Source organism: Pleurodeles waltl, chromosome 7 (assembly GCF_031143425.1).
Source record: "Pleurodeles waltl isolate 20211129_DDA chromosome 7, aPleWal1.hap1.20221129, whole genome shotgun sequence".
NCBI lineage: Eukaryota > Metazoa > Chordata > Amphibia > Caudata > Salamandridae > Pleurodeles > Pleurodeles waltl.
Window position 1 is genome coordinate 1382949800 of NC_090446.1, and position 19416 is coordinate 1382969215.

Genomic DNA, 19416 nt, shown 5'->3' on the forward strand with positions numbered 1-19416 from the left:
AAATACTGGTGCACTTGGCTAGCCATCAGAATCTATTATTAATACCTGCAGACATTCTCCTGGCATGCTATGTGAAAGAGTGAGAACAAAAGCACAGCACTGTCAGAGATAACTGGCAATGCATGTACGGGGCTGTTTGATATTGTGTCTTGTCAACATCTCAACTGAGGCCTACTGCTGTACATCTGAATCACTCAAGCTCCTGAGGTTTTGAAGGCAGCCCAGCAACTGCAAGGATGACCACTGACGTGTTCTTGTACCGCATAGAATACATGCAGCATAAATCGTGGCGCCTGCCAGACAATTGCACTGCTACTGACACGGCGCAACCAAGGAAAATGGGGAAGACCGACAGAAATCAGTTGCACCTCAATTTTGAAACCCGACAATCCACTAAAACAGGAGCAGGACTCTATCCTCGACCATGAAAAGCCTTCAGGCTCGCATGACATGTCCATGCTGGAGCCGACCTTACTGGCGATGCAAAGCAGCCTCCAATTCAGAGACGGTAAAATAGACAGCCTAAACCTCCGCAGTGATCACATGTCCATTAAGTTGGACAAACAAGCGGCGAGAATCACAGATGTGCAGCAGAGGATTGGGACAGCAGAATACATTCTAAACTCTGTTAAAACTAAATGTCTGACTATGGAAAAGGTCATAGCACTTATCCAAGCTAAAAAATCAAGACCTAAAGGCGCACTCACGCAGAAATAATCTGCGCATCACTGGGGTGCCAGAATCCACCAACACAGGGAAGTTGGAGATATACGTTGAGACGATGTCGACTGCAATATTTGGCGCCGAAAATCTTTCTACATTACTGGTTGTGGAACAAGCACATATTCAATAACGGCGAGGCTGACTCCCAGGGCACCACCTCACCCCATAGCAAAACTACTTAATTATCATGACCGTGATGCAATCCTTCGAGGGAGACAAGACATCAACTATCAAGGGAACCAGATAGCCTTCTACCCCGGCTTCACAATGGCAGTACAGGTGGTGTGATGCAAGTTCCAACCAGTTAAAAACCAGTTACAAAAGGCACCTATCCTGTATGCCATGCTCTACCTGGAGAGGTTCTGTGTCTATTACAAGAGGAAAAAACAAATCTTTAAGACACCCAAAGCAGCTACAGACTACACTAATTGCTCTCCACACAGAAAGGTAATAGACACTCCAATGAGTCAGATACTGAAGAAACACCAGTGATATAAACAGTCTGACGTTGCTACATGCGGAGGAGATGCTCTGATGGAGCTGCTCCCCTTAAGCTAGGGAGGCGATTCAACTACTTCTGTGACTAGTCTGGACGAGATGGTCTACACATTTGATTTGTTGCTAAAATAAGAATGCCTTTGGCAGGGTGGTAATGCTGAAGTGGGTGGGTCTGAGTTAGGAGGCATGTTTGCAACATTGCAAATGATAACTACTCTACCTAATCATCAATTTCACACACTAGGCTCTTGCTGCTCGATCAAACATACGTTATGCATCACTCTTTATGGTGGCCAGACATGGGGGTAGAGCAAACTTAGTGACATGGAACATCCGTGGGTTAAATAATCCTAAAATAATACGTCTAGTGTTCAACTATTTAGATAGACATGATATTCAGATTGTGCTTCTCTAGGAGACCCACTAAGTCTGTGCACTTGACATCATCTGGATCTTGGTGGGCGGGCTATTGCTTGTTTTCGTCATACTCTTCTTATGCTGGGGAGTTCTGGTGATGGTGAAGTGGGGGATCCCCTTTACAGTGACGCACTCAGTGGCTGACTATCAGGGCCGACCGGCAATTGCTCAAGGGGTGTTACATGGCACGCGCATTAAATTAGTGAACACCTCTGCAGCTAATGTAGACGACCCTGGCTTCTTAAAAAACATGTGGCGCCATATACACACCCTTTCTCCCTCTGTGTTGCTCTAGGGAGGGGATTTAAATATATACTTGGACTCTGAAAACGACAGATCAGCAACGTCTCCCTAGCATGGTAAACAGGCTGCACAAGCAGTAGAAGAGGGAATGGTAGACAATGGACTGGTGGATGCAAGGAGGTTACAAACTCACATCAAAGGGATTTTATTGACTACTTGCCAGGTGAACCTATCTGGTTGTTTTTGGATGCCTTCCTGCCCCAACAGGGCTGGGTAGGAACAATGCTAAATTGCTTTTCTATATGATATTGTTGGCTAGGAGGGAGATATGCAGGAAATCGATCAGCACCTCTCCTCCAACTTATACGGATTGGGTAGACGCCTTGGTATATAATGCTACTTTGGATTTGGGAGCTAGTAAAAAGGAAAGTAAGAGAAGTAGGTTTTGGGGTCCACTAAAAAGGTGGCTGGAAAGAAGATAAATTCTACGTCCCATGATTACATCCACGGCCGCTCGTAGAAGGGCTCTGGGAGAGAGTTATTAAAGATACAAACCCAGAGACCCGGACATTCCCAGATGGAGCCTGAAATGGTAGCTCGCCCTGAGGTCATTGGACGTTTAGGAGGAGGCCCCCAGGACGATATCTGGTTTGCCATATGGTTGGATGAGGACTTAAAAAAAATAAAAAATAAAAATTGCAGAGCACAAAGGCTTCCTAAACCTGACTAGGGAGTTTCCCCCCTGTGCCGTCCTACTGACAGGAGGTCCTGGGCCTGCTGGATCACACTGCAGAACAATACTTGCTGGTTAATCCATTAATAACACTATTGAGTTATGTACACACAAAGGTACCAGATGCTTTACAAAACTTGCAGTGCTCTTGGCAAATTTAAGGTGGGGAAACACTGGTGTTGCCAAAGTACATCTAAGGTCCATGATTGACTATGAGATCTGACAAAATGCAACAACCACGTAGAAACCTACACACTTATGCTCCCAATAACCTCATGGCCCAAAGAGATATCGGTGGCCCTTAGAACATACCTGGCTGGACAAGACATGTAGAAGAAACACCTACAACATCAACAGTAACTGAAATCTCTACGAATTTAGTAATTTAGAGTCATGGGGACTGAGATATATTTCACAAAATCCAGCAAAGCTATGTAATACATCACTATAAGAGCTCAAAGGCAGGCAGATCTTAGTTTGTGAATAATAACTGTGTGCTCACTGTTCTATGTTGTAAGCCTGGTCAATCATGTTGGTAAGCTTTCAGACCACTAACATAATATTAATACTTTACTGTATTTGTGGCATTTTGAGAAAGCAAATAAAAATACAATTTAAAAAGAAACCAGCAGAGCTGTCAAACAGCCTTTGACAATCAAGCAGGATTTGACACTAATGTCAAAAACAATGCACACAGCCCCCACACTGCATATTTGTTGAAGTCCAAAGGAACCATCTCTACCCATTAAGGTGAGCCGATTGTTTGATCCTGTAAAGCATTTTATACCTTTTTCATATCTATTCAAATGCTAATCCCTGGCTGAGTGAAGTTTGAGAGGAAATGTAAATTAGCCTCCAGGAACTCCAGGCATGGAAAATTAAACTTTCTATAAGTTACTTCTCAAAAATAGTCGTTAAAAATCCAACTTCACTACTCAATTGCATTCTTAATAACTTAAAAATTGTTAATTATTTTTCCAGATAGTCCCTTTCCTGAGACACAGTATTAGGATTTCAACCTGTGCTCTGGTTTTCAACATAAAACTGCTAAGCCTAACACAGTGAAAAATTACTTTTGGGTGAGAGCCACTTTGAGGACATGTTAAATTTCTATATGTCCTACTTTTAAATACCAGGCACCCTGCCTTGTAGACTACACGGTTTACATAGGGGTGACATCAATAATTCAAAAGGGGGATTTTGACTAGGGCTGGGTGTAAGGAAATGCCTCCTTGGCATGATTACACCCTGACGTTTTGCCTTTTGCTGATGCTAGTTATGATTGAAAGTGTGTAGGGACCCTGCTAGCCAGGCCCCAGCACCAGTGTTCTTTCCCTAAAATGTACCTTTCCTTCTACAACTGGCACAGCCCTGGCACTCAGATAAGTCCCTTGGAACTGGTACCCCTGGTACCAAGGGCCATGATGCCAGAGAAGGTCTCTAAGGGCTGCATATGTATTATGCCACCCTGGGGACCCCTCACTCAACACATGCACACTGCCTCACAAACAGTGTGTGATGATGGGGAGAAAATGAATAAGTCGACATGGCACTTCCCTCAGAGTGCCATGCCAACCTCACACTGCCTGTGGCATAGGTAATTCACCGCTCTAGCAGGCCTTGCAGCCCTAAGGCAGGGTGCACTATACAACAGGTGAGGGCATACGTGCATGAGCACTATGCCCCTACAGTGTCTAAGCAAATCCTTAGACACTGTAAGTGCAGGGTAGCCATAAGAGTATATGGTCTGGGAGTTTGTCAAACACGAACTGCACAGCTCCATAATGGCTACACTGAAATCTGGGAAGTTAGGTATCAAACTTCTCAGCACAATAAATTCACACTGATGCCAGTGTGGAATTTATTGTAAAATGCACCCAGAGGGCATATTAGAGATGCTCCCTGAATACCAGTCCAACTCTTAGTGCTAGGCTGACCAGTTTCTGCCAGCCTGCCACAACCAGACGAGTTTCTGGCCACATGGGGAGAGTGCCTTTGTCACTTTGTGGCCAGGAACAAAGACTGTACTGGATGGAGGTGCTTCTCACCTCCCCCAGCAGGAACTGTAACACCTGGCAGTGAGCCTCAAAGGCTCATGCCTTTTGTTACAGCACCCCAGGGCATCCCAGCTATTGGAGATGTCCGCCCCTCCGGCCACTGCCCTCACTTTTGGTGGCAAGGCTGGGGAGATAATTAGGATAACAAGGAGGAGTCACCCACCAGTCAGGACTGCCCCTAAGGTGCCCTGAGCTGAGGTGACCCCTGCCTTTAGAAATCCTCCATCTTAAGTTTGGAGGATTCCCCCAATAGGATTAGGAATGTGCCCCCCTTCCCTCAGGGAGGAGGCACAAAGAGGGTGTAGCCACCCTCCAGGACAGTAGCTAATGGCTACTGCCCTCCTGACCTAAACACACCCCTAAATCTAGTATTTAGGGGCACCCTGGAACCCAGGAAATCAGATTCCTGCAACCTGAAGAACAAGCTACTTACCTTTGGTAACGCTTTTCTGGTGGATACAATAGCTACCTGTGGATTCCTCACCTTATGAATTCGTCCTTGCACCAGCATCCGACGGAAAATCTTCTTTCCAGCTCTCCACGTCGACGAGGACGTCACAATCGCACGACTCATTGTGACTCCGTCTGACGTCACGTGCCAATAAAAGGTCCTCGCCGTCGTGCTGACGTCGGTTTCACCCATTTTTACGCGGCTTTGAGGCGAACCGGTGAGAACCGACCAACAATAACACAAATAGATGTATACATACAAAAATCCTTCATGATGCCACATAATCAAACACATCATTAACCAATACGAGAAAATCAAAATCTACACACACATATATATATATATATATATACACATAAAATATATATATCTATATATATATATATATATATATATCTATATATATATATATATATATATATATATATATATATATATCTATATATATATATATATATATATATATATATATATATATATATATATATATATACATAAAATATATATATATGGAAAATGTCACTTACCCAGTGTACATCTGTTTGTGGCATGAGTCGCTGCAGATTCACATGCTGTGCACAGTCCGCCGTCTGGTGTTGGGCTCGGAGTGTTACAAGTTGTTTTTCTTCGAAGAAGTCTTTTCGAGTCACGAGACCGAGGGACTCCTCCCCTTTCGGTTCCATTGCGCAAGGGCGTCGACTCCATCTTAGATTGTTTTCCCCGCAGAGGGTGAGGTAGGAGTTGTGTATGTTAGTCATAGTGCCCATGCAATGGAATGAATACGTATGTACATAATAAAGGTTAAAGTAATATATTTACAAATGTACAATTGTTGAAGATCTACTTCTAAACGGCTACAGGCTCCCGGGGAGGTGGGTGGGCGCATGTGAATCTGCAGCGACTCATGCCACAAACAGATGTACACTGGGTAAGTGACATTTTCTGTTCGATGGCATGTGTAGCTGCAGATACACATGCTGTGCATAGACTAGTAAGCAGTTGTCTCCCCAAAAGCGGTGGTTCAGCCTGTAGGAGTTGAAGTAGTTTGAAATAATGTTCTTAGTACAGCCTGACCTACTGTGGCTTGTTGTGCAGTTAACACATCTACACAGTAGTGCTTGGTAAATGTATGAGGCGTAGACCATGTTGCTGCCTTACATATTTCGTTCATTGGAATATTTCCTAGAAAAGCCATGGTAGCCCCTTTCTTTCTGGTTGAGTGTGCCTTTGGTGTAATAGGCAGCTCTCTCTTTGCTTTAAGATAGCAGGTTTGAATACACTTAACTATCCACCTGGCAATGCCTTGTTTTGAAATTGGATTTCCTGTATGAGGTTTTTGAAAGGCAATAAATAGTTGTTTTGTTTTTCTAATTAGTTTTGTTCTGTCAATGTAGTACATTAGTGCTCTCTTGATGTCTAATGTATGTAGTGCTCTTTCAGCTACAGAATCTGGTTGTGGGAAGAACACTGGTAATTCTACCGTTTGATTTAAGTGGAACGGTGAGACAACTTTTGGTAAAAATCTAGGATTTGTTCTTAGAACCACTTTATTTTTATGTATCTGAATAAATGGTTCTTGTATGGTAAATGCCTGAATCTCGCTCACTCTTCTTAGAGGTGTGATGGCAATCAAAAATGCAACTTTCCACGTTAAGTATTGCATTTCACAAGAATGCATGGGCTCGAAAGGTGGACCCATGAGTTGTTAAGACAATGTTGAGGTTCCATGAAGGAACAGGTGGTGTCCTTGGTGGTATGATCCTTTTTAAGCCTTCCATAAACGCTTTAATGACTGGTATTTTAAATAGTGAAGTTGAATGAGTAATTTGAAGGTAAGCTGATATTGCTGTGAGATGTATCTTTATGGAAGAGAAGGCTAGATTTGATTTTTGCAAATGTAGTAAATATCCTACTATATCTTTTGGAGATGCGTGTAATGGCTGAATTTGATTATTCTGGCAGTAATACACGAATCTTTTCCACTTGTTTGCATAGCAGTGTCTAGTGGTAGGTTTTCTAGCTTGTTTTATGACCTCCATACATTCTTGTGTGAGGTGCAAGTGTCTGAATTCTAGGATTTCAGGAGCCAAATTGCTAGATTCAAGGATGCTGGATTTGGATGTCTGATCTGTTGTTTGTGTTGCGTCAACAGATCTGGTTTGTTGGGTAGTTTGACATGAGGTACTACTGACAGGTCTAGTAGTGTCGTGTACCAAGGTTGCCTTGCCCATGTTGGTGTTATTAGTATGAGTTTGAGTTTGTTTTGACTCAACCTGTTTACTACATATGGAAGGAGAGGGAGAGGGGGAAAAGCGTATGCAAAGATCCCTGACCAGTTCATCCATAGAGCATTCCCTTGGGATTGATCTTGTGGGTACCTGGATGCAAAGTTTTGGCATTTTGAGTTTTCCTTTGTTGCAAATAGATCTATTTGAGGTGTCCCCCAAATCTGAAAGTAATTGTTTATTATTTGGGGGTGAATTTCCCATTCGTGGGTTTGTTGGTGATCTCGAGAGAGATTGTCTGCCAACTGGTTCTGAATCCCTGGAATAAATTGTGCTATTAGGCGAATGTGGTTGTGAATCGCCCAATGCCATATTTTCTGTGTTAGGAGGCACAACTGTGTTGAGTGTGTCCCTCCTTGTTTGTTTAGATAATACATTGTTGTCATGTTGTCTGTTTTGACAAGAATGTATTTCTGGGTTATTATGGGTTGAAATGCTTTCAGCGCTAGAAATACTGCTAACATTTCCAAGTGATTTATGTGAAACTGTCTCTGATGTATGTCCCATTGTCCTTGGATGCTGTGTTGATTGAGGTGTGCTCCCCACCCTGTCATGGAAGCATCTGTTATGACGTATTGTGGCACTGGGTCTTGGAAAGGACGCCCTTGGTTTAAATTTGTACTGTTCCACCATAGAAGCGAGATGTATGTTTGGCGGTCTATCAACACCAGATCTAGAAGTTGACCCTGTGCTTGTGACCATTGTGATGCTAGGCACTGTTGTAAGGGCCGCATGTGTAACCTTGCGTTTGGGACAATGGCTATGCATGAAGACATCATGCCTAGTAGTTTCATTATCATTCTGACTTGTATCTTCTGTGTTGGATACATGGCCTGTATTACTTTGTGAAATGTTTGAACCCGTTGTGGACTTGGAGTGGCAATCCCTTTTGCTGTGTTGATTGTCGCTCCTAAGTATTGCTGCGTTTGACACGGCAGAAGGTGTGACTTCGCGTAGTTGATGGAGAAACCTAGCCTGTGAAGGGTTTGTATGACATATTTTGTGTGCTGTGAACACTGTTTTAGCGTGTTGGTTTTGATTAGCCAGTCGTCTAAGTACGGGAAAACATGTATTTGCTGCCTTCTGATATGCGCAGCTACTACTGCCAGGCATTTTGTAAAAACTCTTGGCGCAGTTGTTATTCCCAATGGTAACACTTTGAATTGGTAATGTATTCCTTGAAATACAAACCTTAGGTATTTCCTGTGTGAAGGATGTATTGGTATATGGAAATACGCATCCTTTAGATCTAATGTTGTCATGTAGTCTTGCTGTTTGAGCAGTGGGATTACGTCTTGTAGCGTGACCATGTGAAAGTGGTCTGATTTTATGTAGGTATTTAGTGTTCTGAGATCTAGTATTGGTCTCAGAGTTTTGTCCTTTTTGGGTATTAGAAAGTACAGTGAGTAAACTCCTGTGTTCTTTTGTTGAATTGGTACTAATTCTATTGCGTCCTTTTGTAGCAGTGCTTGAACTTCTAGTCCTAGAAGATCTATATGTTGTTTTGACATCTTGTGTGTTTTCGGTGGGACGTTTGGAGGGAATTGGTGAAATTCTATGCAATAACCATGCTGGATAATTGCTAGTACCCAAGTATCTGTTGTTATTTCCTCCCAAAGTTAGTAAAACTGGCTTAGTCTTCCCCCCACAGGTGTTATGTGATGGGGGTGTGTGACTTGTGAGTCACTGTTTAGTTTGAGGGGTTTTTGGCGCCTTGAAATTTTCCTCTATTTTTTGGGAATTGGCCCCCTCTAAATTGTCCGCGAATACCTCCCCTCTGATATTGCCCCTGGTAGGTAGGTCTTGTTTGAGAGGTTGTGGCTTCTGTGGGTTGACCTCGAAACCCTCCCCTAAAAGGTGTTTTCCTAAATGTGCCTCTGCTCTGCGGGGAGTAGAGTGCGCCTATGGCTTTGGCTGTATCGGTGTCCTTTTTGAGTTTCTCAATGGCAGTGTCTACCTCCGGCCCAAACAATTGCTGTTCATTAAACGGCATATTGAGCACAGCCTGTTGGATTTCCGGTTTGAACCCAGAAGTGCGTAGCCATGTGTGCCTTCTTATTGTAACTGCGGTGTTTATTGTCCTTGCAGCTGTGTCTGCTGCATCCATGGAAGACCCTATCTGATTGTTGGAGATACTTTGCCCCTCTTCCACCACTTGTTGCGCTCTTTTTTGGAACTCCTTGGGTAAGTGTTCGATGAAATGTTGCATTTCATCCCAATGAGCCCTGTCGTATCTTGCCAAAAGTGCCTGAGAGTTGGCCATACGCCACTGATTTGCTGCTTGTGCTGCAACCCTTTTACCCGCAGCATCAAACTTGCGGCTCTCTTTGTCCGGAGGTGGTGCGTCGCCTGAGGTATGAGAGTTGGCTCTCTTACGAGCTGCCCCCACAACTACTGAGTCCGGTGTCAGTTGTGTTGTAATATATATAGGATCCGTGGGTGGTGGCTTGTATTTTTTCTCCACCCTTGGAGTTATGGCCCTGCCTTTAACAGGATCCTGAAATATTTGTTTCGAATGTCTTAGCGTTCCTGGGAGCATGGGAAGACTTTGGTACTGGCTATGGGTTGCGGATAGGGTATTAAAGAGAAAGTCATCCTCAATTGGTTCCGAATGTAATGATACATTGTGAAACTCGGCTGCTCTTGCGACCACCTGTGTATAAGATGTACTGTCTTCAGGTGGCGAAGGCTTTGTGGGATAAGAGTCTGGGCTGTTGTCAGACACTGGAGCGTCGTAGAGATCCCATGCATCGGGGTCATCCTGACTCATTGTATGAGCTGGTGAGTGCAGTAGTGGTGGAGTGGTTGCTGGTGATGCATGTGTTGATGGTGGTGAAGGTGGTGGGGTTGTTCTCCTTGCCACCTTTGCCTGTGGTTGCTTGTCCCCTTGTTGAAAGGTAAGTTTCCTTTTGATCTTGATTGGGGGAAGAGTGGTTATCTTCCCTGTATCTTCATGGATATGAAGCCTTCTCTGTGTGTGGTCATGTTCCACAGTTTGAAGGTCCTCTCCAAAGCTATGTAATTGGGTGGTTAGCCCTTGTTCCTCTGTATAGGAACCACTTTTCGGCTCCGAGGCTGCGTGTTTTGGGACCGAAATCTTTTCGGAAGTTCTTTTCGGCTCCGAAGAAATTTTCTTTTGCTTCGGCTCGGTGTCTCTGTGCCGAACCTTTTCGGCGCCGTCTTTGTGCCGAGGTTTTTCAGAGCCGCTGTCTCGCCTCCGAGGTTGCTGTGTGGCGGTATCACGACCGGAGTCGGATGACTTTGACACCAGCATGCCCGTTTTCGGTGCCTTGGCTCGGTCACCTTGTTTTTGGGTTAAGCCAAGGCCTGTCGGCGGTGGCGTCCCCTGTGCTTTTATGGACTTTTCGTGAGTCCTAATTTTTGACGTCTTACTCGCGGTTGACGTTTCTTCGGCGTCGAGTTCTTCGGAATCCGACTCGTGGATGGAGAAAGTTTCTTCTTCTTCCTCCTCGAACCGATGTGGACCTGTGGGCGTGGATGCCATTTGTAGTCTTCTGGCTCTTCGGTCTCTCAGCGTCTTCCGGGACCGAAACGCTCGACAGGCCTCACACGTATCCTCCTTGTGCTCGGGGGACAAGCACAAGTTACAGACCAAATGCTGATCCGTATATGGATATTTGTTATGGCATTTTGGACAGAATCGGAACGGGGTCCGTTCCATCAGTGTCGAAGTCGCACGCGGTCGGGCCGACCAGGCCCTGACGGGGGATCGAAATTACCCCAAAGGGCCACCAGAGCTCTTCAAAATTTGGTGTCGATTTGTTCTAACTAACCCGATACCGAACGCAACAATACCGATGTTTTTTTCCGAGATTCTAACTAACTTTCCGACCCGAAACACGGAGCGAAAAGGAACACGTCCGAACCCGATGGCGGAAAAAAAACAATCTAAGATGGAGTCGACGCCCATGCGCAATGGAACCGAAAGGGGAGGAGTCCCTCGGTCTCGTGACTCGAAAAGACTTCTTCAAAGAAAAACAACTTGTAACACTCCGAGCCCAACACCAGACGGCGGACTGTGCACAGCATGTGTATCTGCAGCTACACATGCCATCGAACATATATATATATATATATATTAAAAATTCATATATACAAATACCACACATCCTAGTGCAATCAGGCAGGCAACGGGGAGGCGGGTGCGACTGTGAAGAATCCACAAGTAGCTACTGTATCCACCAGAAAAAGCGTTACCGAAGGTAAGTAATTTGTTCTTCTGATGGATACAAACTACCTGTGGATTCCTCACCTTATGAATAGAGTCCCAAAGTAGTACCGCACTAGGAGGAGGGTGCCTGCCTGATTACACTAAGAAATCCTGAAATACAGAACGCGCGAAACGGCCGTCCCTTCTAACCTCCAAATCCAAACAGTAATGTTTTGCGAAGGTATGGAGGGATGCCCAAGTCGCCGCTTTACCAATGTCCACCAATGGAACACCCCTTGCCAGGGCCGAAGTGGTTGCCTTAGCCCTGGTGGAATGGGCTCCGATACCCTCCGGGGGAATTTTCTTTGCAAACGAGTAGCAAACCTTGATACCAAGAATGACCCACCTGGCGATAGTTCTTTTATGGACTGCTCTGCCCTTTCGCTGTCCCACATATCCCACGAACAGCTGATCCTCCAGGCGAAACTCTTTCGTCCTCTCAATGTAAAAACAGAGTCCTTCTGGGGTCCAATCGATGGGAGTCTCTCTCTTCCTCCTTTGAGGGGTGAGGAGGGTAGAAGGATGGAAGGGTAATCGTTTGCCCCATATGAAAAGGAGTGACAACTTTTTGGCAGGAAAGCCGCCCTGGTTTTCAGTACCACTTTATCAGGGAAAAACAAGGTAAAAGGGGGGTTTCACAGAAAGAGCTTGAAGCTCACTAACCCGCCTAGCTAAGGTTATTGCAACTAGTAAAACAGTCTTAAGAACTAACAACCTTAACAGGCAAGAGTGCATGGGCTCGAAAGGGGAACCCATCAAGTAAGTTAAAACGAGATTTAGATCCCACTGAGGCATATGAAAAGGCGTGGGTGGAAAAATATTAAGCAAACCCTTTAGAAACCTAATTACAATAGGTGACTTAAACAGAGAGGGCTGATCCGGGAGGCAAAGAAAAGCTGATATGGCAGACAAATAACCCTTAACTGTAGCCACTGTACAACCATTCTAATAATAAAATATCAGAAAGGTGGGCCTTCAAGGGATCAATCTGTCTCTCTCCACAACAAATCACACATTTTGCCCACCTACTGGCATAAATGGTCTTAGTGGAGTGTCACCTGGCTGATAAAATAACATCCACTACATCCGGTGGGAGAGAAAAGGAACTCATGTTGCCCCGTTCAATCTCCAGGCATGAAGGTGCGAGCTCTGGAGGTGAGGGTGTAGAACCTACCCCTGCGACTGCGAGAGGAGGTCTGCCCTGTGAGGGAAACAGAGCGGTGGGCACAGTGAGAGTTGGAGAAGGTCTGTGTACCACACCCTTCTTGGCCAATCCGGAGCTATTAAGATGACTTGGGCCCGGTCTTGGCAAATCTTCCTCAGAACCTGAGGAATCAAGGGTACGGGGGGAAACGTGTAAAGCAACTAGCTGTACCAGGACATCTGAAACGCGTCCCCCAACGCTCCTTGCACCGGATACTGGAGGCTGCAGAATGTCAGGCAGCACGCGTTCTCCCGAGTGGAAAACAGATCTACCTGAGGAGATCTCCCACATCTGAAAGATGTAAAGAACCAGGTCTGGATGGAGACGCCACTCGTGATCGGCCGAGAAGTGCCCTAGCACAAACATTCAAGACTCCGGCCAAATGATTTGCCATCAAGCAATTCTGATGGTCCTGAGCCCAGGACCAGAGCCGCAGAGCCTCTCTGCATAGAAGGTACGACCCTACTCCTCCCTGCTTGTTGATGTACCAAATCGCAGTCGTGTTGTCCGTCAGGACTTGAACCCACTGCACCTTTTGACAATAGGGTCTGAACCTCCTGTTGCAACAAGAGATGGTCTTCTGAACAAAACGAGGGACGGGGAGGGATGGGAGGAGGAAACTCCTGAAAAGGGAGAGCATATCCCTTTCTCACAATATTCAGTGCCCATGAGTCCGATGTAATCGACTCCCACACGTGAAGAAAAAGACGTAGCCTTCCCCCTACAGGAGAGGTATGGTCGATAAAGTGGGGAAAACTAGGACTGCTTCCCTTGCTGTTGTCCTCCAGAGGAAGAGGTTGACGAAGGGTGCTGCTGGGCGGCCCCTCGAGCTGTAGCCCTCCCCTGCCCTCTAAAGGATCGATATGGAAGATTGTCAGGCTGTTGTCTGAAGACTGGGGCCTTCGAAAAGCTGCCCCACAACCGAACCCCCTAAACCTGCGAAAGGATCTAAAAGGGGTAGCAGAAGTGGATTCTAACTCTAAGGACTTCATCGTGGCCCGGCTGTCCTCAAAACATTGCAGGGCAGAATCTGCTTTCTCGCCAAACAGCCTTTCTCCATCAAAGGGCAAGTCTAATAATGTGTTCTGAACATCAGCTGAGAAACCCGAAGACCTTATTCAAGCGTGCCGTCTGGTAGTAATAGATGTTCCCACTGCCCTGGCCACAGAGTCTATGGAGTCCAAACCAGACTGAATAATCTGCTTTGCCGCTGCCTGTGCATCAGAAAGGAGCGCCCCAAATGGTATTTGAATCTCCGGAGGCAGATCTACAACCATAGCCTTTGCTGAATCCATGAGGGCGTGGACATACCTGCCCAGCACACAGGTAGCGGTCGCAGCCTTAAGAGCCACACTGCAAGATGAAAAGGTATTTTTCGCAGATTGCTCCATCCGCTTGGATTCCCCATCAGATGGGTTCACAGGGAAAGACCTAGGGGCAGACCATGTGGAGCAAGAGGCCTGAACTACCAGACTCTCCGAGGTTGGATGGCGTGACAAAAACCCTGGCTCACCAGGCGCTCCTCTATGCCTCCTAGCCACAGCTCTATTAACCACTGGAGACGAAACCGGCTTTCTCCACAGGTCTAAGATGGGTTCTGTTAATGCCTCATTGAAAGGCAGCAAAGGGTCAGCAGAAGTTGTAGAGGGATGCAGCACTTCAGTTAACAAGTTGGTCTTTATCTCCGCTGCAGCCAAAGGCAGTTCCAAAAAGTCTGCAGCCTTTTTAATCACAGAGTGAAAAGTTGCTGCCTCTTCTGTGAACTCTCCTGGCGAAGACTAAGTCCCATTCCGGGGAAGTATCCAGCCCACTGGCCGACTCCAAGCCCTCATACTCTCCCAAGGGCTCGACAAGTTCACCTTCCTCCCGCCGTCTCCGGTATTCTTCCAGGAGATGCAAGGCCTTCCTGTGAGATCTCAAACGCAGCTCCAACCTCGGCGTCGACATTGAATTTGCTGACGTTGAATACACCACCTTCAAATTCCGACAAGGCACTGTAGAGGAAGGTTAACTCCGAGACCCATCACTTGGAGCAGACGTCGGCACGGACTCCAAAGGTGCCTCCACCAGAGCCGGCTGGCAGGGAGATGTCATCGGCGCCGGCCGACGCGGCGATAGTAAGGGCCCAGTTGGTGATGCCATAGACAAAGCACCCCGAGGTGAAAACATTGGCGTCGGCCCGTTACTTTCAGCCGGGCCAAACAGCATAAACGGTGCTGTCTTGTACGGAGCCGGGAAGACCAAACCAAACGCCAATGGCCCCGTGGGACCAGCCGGTGCACCACCACCAGGGGCCATTGTCTGAAAGACCACATACATGGCATTTAAAAATGCCGCTGGATCCGCTCCCAGCGCCGGGAAGGCAGGATACCGCTGGTCTTGCTCCTGTTGCTGTCTGTTCTGAATCCTGCGGAGCCGGAGAGAATCGAGGACTATTAGGAGCCACCTCATAGACGGGCGGCGCCAGAGGAGCCTCCGGAGTCACCGTCGAGCTCACTTCCCACTTATCATGGCACTGACGAGATGGGGACCTTGATCTCGAACGACTCCGAGCCGAACGGCGCCGAGAGTCGTGATGGCACCGCTTCTTATGCTTCTTCGAAGAAGCGTGGGAAGATGATCTCTTATGGCCTCTATGACTCTTTTTAGCTTTTGCCAAAAAGAGCTTGGCCTCCCTCTCCTTCAATGCCTTAGGGTTCATGCTCTGGCATGACGCACACTCCTCAACGTCATGCTCAGAGCTAAGGCACCAAAGGCAATCTTCATGTGGGTCTGTGACCGACATCCGACCACGACACTCTCTGCATGGCTTAAACCCAGATTTCCTCTGGGGAGACACTGTAACCACAAGAGCTACAGTAGATACACCAACCAAAGCTAGCCAGGAAAAAACAGTTAGCGTCGAAGGCACGGAAAAAAGGAAACTGATCTCAGCACGCCGGCGAGGACCTCTTATTGGCACGGTGACTTCAGACGGAGTCACATGGAGCCATGCGATTGTGACATCCTCGTTGACATGGAGAGCTGGGAAGAAGATTTTCCATTGGATGCTGGCGCAAGGACGAATTCATAAGGTGAGGAATCCACAGGTAGTTTGTATCCATCAGAAATAAGGACTGCTGACCTGAAAGCCCTGCAGAGACGACGGAGACAACTGCTTTAGCCCAAGCCCTACTGGCCTGTCTCCTGACTCGAAGAAAACTGCAACAGCGACGCATTCAACTGTGACCAGCGACCTCTGAAGCATTGGAGGACTGCCCTGAACTAAAGGACCAAGAAATTCCTGTGAGCTGCGGCTCTGCTCAACAACAGCAACAATATTGCAACTTTTCTGCAACTTTCAAAGACCTCACGTTTCCCGCTGGAAGCGTGAGACTTCACACTCTGCACCCGACACCCCCGGCTCAAGCTCCAGTTAACACCACAGGGAGGACTCCCCGGTGACTGCGACCTTGTGAGTAGCCAGAGACGACCCACCTGGACCCCAACAGCGACGCATGCAGAGAGAATCCAGAGGGTCCCCCTGACCGTGACCGCCTGTAACAAGGGACCCGACGCCTGGACCAAGCACTGCTCCCGCAGCCCCCAGGACCAGAAGGAACCGAACCTCCGTGCAGGAGTGACCCTCAGGCGACCCGCTGCCTAGCCCAGACGGTGGCTGGCCTGAGAAGCCCCCCTGTGCCCTGCCTGCACTGCTAGAGTGACCCCGGGTCCCTCCATTGAATCCTATACAAAACCCAAAGCCTGCTTTGCACACTGCACCCGGCCACCCCTGTGCCGCTGAGGGTGTGTTTTGTGTGCCTACTTGTGTCCCCCCCAGTGCTCTACATATCCCCCCCCCCCCTGGTCTGCCCCCCGAAGACACAGGTACACTTACCTGGCAGACTGGAACTGGAGCACCCCTGTTCTTCATAGGCGCCTATGAGTTTTGGGCACCTCTTTGACCTCTGCACCTGACAGGCCCTGAGCTGCTGGTGTGGTAACTTTGGGGTTGCCTTGAACCCCCAACGGTGAGCTGCCTATGCCCAGGAACTTAGGCTTGTAAGTGCCTTACTTACCTGACAAACTAACCATTACTTACCTCCCCCAGGAACTGTTGATTTTTGCAATGTCCACTTTTAAAATAGCTTATTGCCATTTTAACTTAAATTGTATATGTTATTGCTCTAATTCAAAGTTCCAAACTTACCTGTGTGGAGTACCTTGCATTTTATGTATTTACTTCAAATCTTGAACTTGTGGTTCTGAAAAAAATATTTTTCTATAAAAAAACTATTGGCCTGGAGTTAAGTCTTTGAGTGTGTGTTTCTAACAAATGTTTAACACTACCCTCTAATAAGCCTACTGCTCAACCACACTACCACAAAATAGAGCATTCGAGTTAGCTAATTTTGCCACTATCTTACCTCTAAGGGGAACCCCTGGACTCTGTGCACACTATCTCTCACTTTGAGATAGTATATACAGAGCCAACGTCCTACACTGGGAGTAACTCCATTTAGCGTAATCACTTGGACTTATCAAAAATTTCACAGGACTATACAAAATTACACAAGATGAGTAATTCTTCATTAGTGCTATTTACATATAGCAAACATAGATGCGAGGATGCATTTCGTGATAAAATATAGCGCTAAATGCAACAGAACATGAGTGGCAAGCACCTGCTTGCTAAATGTGAATTTAGAGTCGAATTTTCCCCCAACTCACTGCCAGCATTTACACTAGTTTCTTAGCAGAAAATGCAACCTTGCTTCCAAAATGGACAAAAGGATGCATTTTGTACTAAGCGCCAAATGCAACAGAACATAAACAGCCACTCCCGCTCGCTAAATATGCTCTTGCAATAGGATCCCCCCCCTTACAAATTACTTTTTATTATGTAGTGGGCGTAATCATGTTATTACAGACAATTCCGCTGCTAAGTAAAACAGAATCTGCTAAGTAAAACAGAATTACCTAAATTACTCCGACCTAGGCCTATTTTTGACTCCCCAAAAGGGTTCATTTTAACAGGGTGAATTGTACTGTTTTACTCAGCTACATTCAGACTACGCTGGCAGGCCTGAAGCCATGTTTTACACAGTCACAGTAGTGAATGGCACAATAGGTGCTGCAGCCAACTAGTGACATTCAACTCATATGCCCTGGGAACATTCTGTACCATACACTAGGAACTTATGGTTTTACCAATTAGGAATATACCAATTCGACCGCGTTTAGAGAGGGAGCACAGGCACTTTACTAGTAGTTAATAGGGGTAAAGTACACAGAGTCCTAAAGCCAGCAGAAATATAGGGTCATGTGAAAGGTGAAAAATATGGCCTGACCAAGCAGAAAATGTGATCTCCTAGAGAGAGGAATCTGGGTTGAGGATGGTTAATACATTGTAAAGTAATGGTCTTTAAAGAGGCAAGTCTTCAACCCTTTCCTAAATCGGAGCAGAGTCGGGACGGTCGTGATGGATTTAGGGTATGTTTCATATCCTTGGTGCATAGCTGGAAAAGGCCTGCTGTCTTTATTCTTTTGACACTTTAGTCTGCAGCCTGATAGTGTGCTGGCTGCAGGTATGCTTCACTGCAAGATAAAAGGAGGTGCTGGTCATGATACCTTGTAAAGATGCCACTGATTTTAAAGTTCAATCAATCAGGACTTGTAAAGCGCTGATAATCATCCTTAGGGTCTCAAGGTGCTGAATGAAGATGCTGCTTGTTCTGGCAAGGGGAACCAATGGAAGACCACCAATATAAGGGTTAATGTGATTATAATTCTTCAGGCCTAGGATGATATGTGCTGACGACTGCAGGGTCCCAGTGAAGAATCTGAGAGGCCGTGGTGCAGGACATTATCACCATGTAGATGCCAGAGTACAAGTCGCTTTCTGCAAGAAACAGTTTGGCTTTCTTTACAAGAGATAGCTGGTACTAGGCCACTGACAGTATTGGTATATTTTCTTTTGGCTGATGTGATGTGTTGTCCCGAGGCAATTCAGTATCAAGAAATCATCCTTAGAAGTTCTATTTTTCTTCAAATTTCTTTCCTGTCTGCGCCTGTGCCAATGTGACTAAGTATGGGATCTACTGACACTAAATTATGCTATCACAAAATACAATAGAGTTTGTGGCTATCTTGTAACCTATTATAGTAGAGCAAGGAGCTGAAATGAACACGAATTGTGTGAGGTTGGCAATGGCAAAAAAGGGAGTGAAGAACAAGGTTATGTGAAGCAAAGGGGGGGGGAAGACAGGAAAGAAAAGTGCAACAATGTATATAATGGTGCTGCATGAGCTGTTAAAGGGATGTGTTACAAATGTTTGCATGAGAATTGTTTGGCAAATAATAAGGTGTACTCAAAATGGAAAGGAGGTCGTAGGGTGTTCGGCCAAAAAGCTCATTTCACCAAGGTGAGCTCCAATTAAATGAGTGCTGTAAGATACGTGGAATATTAAGAGAGTAGTAGTTGGGCAAATGAAAAACAAAATTTAGTGCTACTAGGGGAGGAGGCAGTCAAGGAGTAAAATACTGCACCCTCCTGCATGATAAAATGTAGTAGTGTGGTGATAAAGGCTTTGGC

General features: G+C 46.2%; 1 protein-coding gene across 10 annotated transcripts in view; it reads right to left on the reverse strand.

Moving 5' to 3' along the window:
• The window catches only part of LOC138246371 (carnitine O-palmitoyltransferase 1, liver isoform-like), a 389657-nt gene that overhangs the window by 159626 nt on the left and 210615 nt on the right, over positions 1-19416 (reverse strand). The window lies entirely within an intron of this gene.